The sequence below is a fragment of the Pantherophis guttatus genome, chromosome 13, assembly GCF_059756535.1.
Source record: "Pantherophis guttatus breed Tessera chromosome 13, ASM5975653v1, whole genome shotgun sequence".
Taxonomy (NCBI): domain Eukaryota; kingdom Metazoa; phylum Chordata; class Lepidosauria; order Squamata; family Colubridae; genus Pantherophis; species Pantherophis guttatus.
The window spans coordinates 10,464,208-10,470,981 of NC_142075.1; the positions used below are offsets into that span (position 1 = coordinate 10,464,208).

The 6,774-nt window shown below is 41.6% G+C and overlaps 1 long non-coding RNA gene across 1 annotated transcript; it reads right to left on the reverse strand.

Annotated features, from left to right (window-relative positions):
- Window positions 1-1,455: 1,455 nt before the first annotated feature.
- Window positions 1,456-6,470, reverse strand: LOC148112157 (uncharacterized). The gene is made up of 2 exons (XR_015729723.1): window positions 6,199-6,470; window positions 1,456-2,381 (listed from the first exon to the last, which is right to left on the reverse strand). It is a non-coding gene; the product is annotated as an uncharacterized LOC148112157 (long non-coding RNA).
- Between the last annotated feature and the right edge of the window lie 304 nt (window positions 6,471-6,774).

The window sequence follows — 6,774 nt, forward strand, 5'->3', positions numbered from 1 at the left end:
GGAAGGGACCTTGTAGGTCATCTAGTCCAACTCCTTCCCACCCAAGCAGGAGATGTTACACAATTTCTGACAGGTGGCAGTCCAGTCTCTTCTTAAAAGCCTCCAATGATGTAGCTCTCACAACTTCTCAAGGCAACTTCTGTTCCACGGGTTGATTGCTCTCACTGCCAGAAAATTTCATGGTTGTCCCAAAGATGCTTTTTCAAAAGGCAACTGGACTTTGTTTTTTCCTTTAAAACATTTCACTTCTCATCCAAGAAGCTTCTTCAGTTCCATTCCCCACCATTCAGCCAGAACTGAAGAAGTTTCCTGGATGAGAAGCGAAATGTCTTCAAGGAAAAGCAAAACGCCTTTTTGAAAAAGCACCCTGAGGAAAGGCGTGGACAGACAGCTTTGAAAGGGGCATCAAGTTGAAGGAAACAGGGAAGCAAATTTAGAGAAGGAGGTTTTGATTCGGATGTATCAAACACTGAAAGATATGGAATATTTCAGAGTGGCCACATAGTCATCTACACAATCTCACCTCTCTCACATGCCTGGTCTTTTGCAGTATGTATGATTTCTAAGTGGGGCGCGGTGGCTCAGTGGCTAAAACACTGAGCTTGTCAATCAGAAGGTCGGCAGTTCAGCAGTTCGAATCCCTAGCGCCACATAACGGATTGAGCTCCCGTTCCTTGTCTCAGCTTCGACCAACCTAGCAGTTCGAAAGCCTGTAAAAAATGCAAGTAGAAAAACAGGGACCACCTTTGGTGGGAAAGTAACAGCGTTCAGTGCACCTTTGGTGTTTAGTCATGCTGGCCGCATGACCACGGAGGCATCTTCGGACAGCGCTGGCTCTTCGGCTTTGAAACGGAGATGAGCACCGCCCCCTAGAGTTGGGAACGACTAGCGCATATGTGCGAGGGAAACCTTTACCTTTAACTTTTATGGTTTCTAAAGGGCAGACCAGAAGGCAATCTGGGTGAGGATAAATTGGATTTTATTCCATGCAAGCTGCAGGAAACCAGGAAACCCAAGGTGTCTTTTTTTTTCTTACCAGCAATTCTGCATCTTTGCTGCCAAAACATATTTGACATTTATATTTTAAAAGGGCATCTCATGTAACAGTTCTGTTCCATTTAAATATCCATATCCTCCCCCATTTTTGTTTCAAATAGCTCCCTATTTACTCTCATTTCCTCAGCCCTCGAGAGCCAAATTTATCTAGAAGTGAGAAGGACACGGGGCATGATTTTATCCTTCCTTTCTCCTCCCCTTCCTGCTGTTACTGTTAACAAAGCATTAATGGAACAGATGTTACGGCCTCCATTTTATGGGATCAACCAACCTTTGTGAAATGAAATCAGATACAGAAATGGTCTGCTAATTCCAAAGGGAAGTCGGAGTCCACTAACAAAACATGCTAAAACCAGATCCTTGATTCCTGGTTCGCACTGACTTAATCAGCAGATAGAATAGATAGATAGAATCCTTTATTGGCCAAGTGTGATTGGACAATCGGGTAGAGCGTTCCAGGCGTTGACCACTCTGTTGCTGAAGTCGTATTTTCTGCAATCGAGTTTGGAGCGGTTTACCTTGAGTTTGTATACATTGTTTGCCCCAGTGGTGGGTTTCAAATTTTTTTTACTATTGGTTCTGTGGGTGTGGCTTGGTGGGTGTGGCATGGCTTGGTGGGCGTGGCAGGGGAAGGATACTGTAAAATCTCCATTCCCACCCCACTCCAGGGGAAGGATACTGCAAAATCCCCACTTCCTCCCGATCAGCTGGGACTTGGGAGACAGAGAATAGATGGGGGCGGGGCCAGTCAGAACTTGTACTACCAGTTCTCTGAACTATTCAAAATTTTGCACTACCGGTTCTCCAGAACTGATCAGAACCTGCTGAAACCCATCTCTGGTTTGCCAGTGTATTATTGCTGTTGAAGCTGAAGAAGTTGTTGATAGGTACGCTGTTGTAGCAGACAATTTTGTGTACTATGCTTAGATCAGACCACAGGCGGCTCCAGATTGTCCAAGGCCAAAATTTCAAGCCTGGTGGCCTAAGGGATTCTATTGTGAGCAGAGGAGTGGAGGACTCTTCTCGCGAAATACCTCTGGACCTGCTCAGTCGTATTAATGTCTGATGTACAGGGTGGATTCCAGGCAGATGAGCTGTCAGAATCAAGATGTGTCATGCCAGCTTTTGGGTGATGATGATGTCACCATATACCAGTCTTTCATTTCTGAGTTATCCTGATTTGTTTACAGAACTGCTGAACTGTTGATCTTTTTCTCCGTGGCACCTCCATCCCTCCATTCTTCCTCTGGATCACGTGGAAAGCTTTGTGTTTCTAAATATTTTTATAACGTTGCTGTTGCTAGGAAAGAGGTTTCGTTTTCTTCCTAGAGGTGAAGAAGATATGAAACAGAAGAGAAAGGATCTGTCAGCTGCTTTTGACACAAACCGCAAAATAGCAACAAAGATTACTAAAACAAAATAAAACTAAACAAAGCATAGTCATGTAGGTGATTTTCTGCAGAGGCTTCTGGGCGCAGAATTGTGTCTCTCCTATCTTTCATTTCCTTATAAGAACAATTCATTTTTTTCCTTTTACTTAATTCACACATATCTTGGCATTCATTCCCTCATCCTGACATTTTAAAGGCATTTCACGGTTTTCAAAAGAAAATGATACGACTATACATAATTATGAAAAGAACCAAACAAATAAAGGTTGCTTAATACAACCTTTGAAAAAGTGGCTTGTTTAATCACAAGGAAACTTGTCTTTGTTATGCCAACTATCACAACCATCACAGAAGTGGTTTGTTATTGCCTGCTTCTTAGGGTTGAGAGAGTGGCTGGCCTCAAGGTCACCCAGATGGCTTCATGCCTAAGGCAAGACTTGGATTCAAAGTTTCCCTGGTTCTAGTTTGTTTCTAGCAACAAACTGGTTCTTGCTCATCTTATATACAAGTCAGGTGCAAAGAATTGGGACCACACATTAAGCTCCTGTTAAGATGATATATAGATCATGCCTATTGAGAAGAATCTAGTCAACTAATGGTCAACACTAAATTGGTACTAGATAAGAGGAAACAGAATTCAAGAAAGGTTGGGCAGAGACCATTTTTGGGAACGAAACAATTCTAGACTGATTACTTGCTTGACTCCACCCTCTCCCAAGTTCTGCCTGCTCTTTTCCTACAGAAAATGTAGAATGTCTATGCCTTGAATCAAGGATGCATGCAAGCCAGACGCTGGTGGCTACTATGTTGAGTTTCTTATCCCCTCTTACCATCTTAGAACATGTCTTCCTGAGTTATAGGTTTTACAAGGAATTGCACTCCCAAGTAATTCAATAGACCAAGGGGATTGAGAGTTTTCCCTAAAAGATAAGCATCCTGAAATGACTTTTGCAATAGCTAAATTCTGTATCCAACCCATAATATTTCACCATGTTGAGACCCAAATACAAAAATTAGACATTTACTTAATTAATGAGATTTTATTGTTTTTTTTAATTCCATTTGTTGTTTTAATTTTTATGATCTGGTCTTGGACTATAATCATCAATGTTTCTTTGAGTCTCTTCCTGAAGAAACCCTTGCCTCAAATGGATAACTCTGAAGGAAGTTTATTTGGGCTCAGAGTCATGTAGAGAGGACAAGGTGCACATGGCTACAATCAGAAACTTTTGTTCCAGAGCTGACTTGCCATGTAGGATCAACGGAAAGAAGAATTTTCAGGGCTACTAAGATGAAATCTTGGGCTACCTTAGCCAGTAGATTCTTCTAACTGAGTCCTCCTCCTCCTCCTTCTGCCATATTTGTCATCGGACGTTGGCGATCATGTTGGCAATTTTATTTTTGTCAACAGCCGCCTGAAAAAGTGCTGCTGAGTTTTGTCCAAACCAGTTCCTTAGGTTTTGAAGCCATGATGTTCTTCTTCTGCCTGGACCTCGTTTACCTTCCATCTTTCCTTGGAGGATTAAGTGAAGGATGCCGTATTTTTCTGGGTGTCGCATCACGTGTCCAAAATATTCTAATGTTTGCTTTTTAATGGCTTTGATGATTTCCCTTGGCTTTCCCAGACAGCTTATCACCTTCTCGTTTGTGGTTTTGTTAACCCAGTTTATACATAACAGCCGTCTGTAAATCCACATTTCAAATGCTTCTAGTTTCTTCAAGTGGTTTTCTGTCAGAGACCAACTCTCTACTCCGTAGAGCAGGATAGAAAAGATGTAACATCTGACAAGCCTGATTTTCAGTCTTAGGCTTATGTCGTGAGTTCTGAGCAGTAGATAACCCTTGAGTTTTATGAAACTCTTAAAACTGTAGTTCTCCAACAGGGATGAAACCTATCTACGGGCACTTTTCTCAATCTTAGAATGAGCATGAATATTCTTTGGTATCCATTAGCAAATCAGCCAAAGTCTTGACAAATCTGGAGGCCACCACTGCCATGTAATTCTTTTTCTTTTTTTCAAAAACAAAAACAAAACAGAATATTAAAAAACATTATCATTCCATACAATCAAAGACAGTGTTTCAGTCGGTGGCATTTTTTGTGCTCCTCCTCTCTTCAATTTATCACTAAACATGCTAGCTTATTTCCAAAGATTTCAACATCCATTTATACCATAATTATTTCCAATTCTTATTCTCTATCCATTGGTAAAATAAATCCCATATCAAATAATATTGTCTATCTTCCTGCTCTCTTATTTCAAATGTCAATTTACTCATCTCAGCACATTCCATCATTTTCTTAATAATTTCTTCATCATTAGGTAACTTTTCTCCTTTCCAATTTTTAGCAAATACAATTCTGGCTGCTGTCAAAAGATTCACAATTAAGTATTGCCGTTCTTTATTATACGTCTCCGGTATGATCCCTAATAAAAATATCTCTGGTTTAAAGTCAATATGTCTCTTTATCGTTTTTTCCAACTACATGTGTATCTTAGTCCAATATCTCCTTGCTTTGACACATGTCCACCACATGTGGTAGTAGGATCCTGGGGTCTGATGACATTTCCAACATTTCTCCGATTTATTCTGGAACTTTCTGGCTATTCTCGACGGGGATAGAGGCCACCTGTAAAACATCTTATACAAGATAGATGCCATGTAATTCTTGAAACTAGTTTTTTCGGCAGAGGTTTAAGAAGAGTTAAGGCAAGAAACAATGAGCAGGCTTCTCTAGAAATAAAATTAACGATGCCTTTGTTATGTATATATTTTAAGCTCCTTTTTATTTCACATTCCTCCTCCTGTTGTTTCCTGGCACCTGCAATTCTGTCTTGCCTCTAAATAAAATTGCAATCAGCTTATGTTAAACTCATGCTTCTTGTACCCCTGCCGTTTGCACCATTACAGCTAGCTGGGCTGCATTAACCAAGCAATTAGTCCTTCTTTGGTCCCAGCAGGAATCAACCAAAATTGATGAAAAGAACATTACTCTGATTTTAATGAGGAGAGGAGGAAATTACCAAAATGAAATTGTTTGTCCACATTATGCTCTTAAGATTGTTTTCTTCCCCTTTCTTGTTTACTCCTCTCCATGTACACTTTCTATCAGCCTGTAGTGAGGAGGAGGAGGAGAGGAAGGAGGAGGAGGAGGAGGAGGAGGAGAAGGAGGAGGAGGAGGAGGAGGAGGAAGAGGAGGAGGAGGAGGAGGAGGAGGGGAAGAAGAAGAAGAAAAAGAAAAAGGAGGAGGAGGAGAAAGGAGGAGGAGGAGAAGAAGAAGAGGAGGAGGAGGAGAAGGAGAAGGAGGAGAGGAGGAGGAGAGGAAGAAGAAGAAAAAGGAGGTGGAAGGGGAAGGGGAAGGGGAGGGGGAGGGGGAGGAGAAGGAGAAGGAGAAGGAGAAAGAAAAGGAGAGGAAGAAGAAGAAAAAGAAAAAGGAGGAGGAGGAGAAGTGAAGAAGAAGAAGAAGAGGAAGAGGAAGAGGAAGAAGAAGAAGAAGAAGAAGAAGAAGAAGAAGAAGAAGAAGAAGAAGAAGAAGAAGAAGAAGAAGAAGAAGAAGAAGAAGAAGAAGAAGAGGAGGAGGAGGAGGAGGAGGAGGAGGAGGAGGAGGAGGAGGAGGAGGAGGAGGAGGAGAAATTCTAGCTATAGCAGACGGGCTATTATTATCCTCTCGAGCAAGATACCATTTTTAAACTTTTCTTTCTGTACCTGCCTAGGCTACTTCCCGCAATAAACAGTTTGATTTGTTTACCTGCCTGTAAAGTGGGTTTATTCCAACTCCAGTCCCATTCAGGGATTCTTCTGCATGAATGCACCTACCAAGAACGTACTCGCAAAGCTTGAGTTGCATCCCGTGGAACATGCCTCCAAACCAGTTTCAGATGTCTATGCTAAGCAGACAAAGATCTCAACAAGCAGCTGAGCACACAGGGATCCAGTTAGGCCCTCAGGTGCAGAAATCCGCGGACTTGAAAGCATCCTCAGCAGATGGCTGCCCAAACTCCGCTGAAACACATCCAAGGAAAGGCAATTCGTGACCTCTTCTTAATCATCGGTTCCACATATTGTACAGCTCTTGCTGTTAGGGTTGGGGGAAAGAGTTTTGCAATCGTTCTACAAGAATCTGCCTTTTTGCAACTTAATCTCTGGAATGACAGAGGACAAGTTACCGTTTCCATCTGTGCAAAACGTCTTCAGCTACACGGAAAAGGGAAACTTGGGGATTATTTTATCAATGGTTAGAAAATAGAAGCAGAAGTTAGAAATTTAGAATTAAGGAGGATATGTAAATAAAAATGAAGTAAATGTGTGTTTAAATAACGAACAT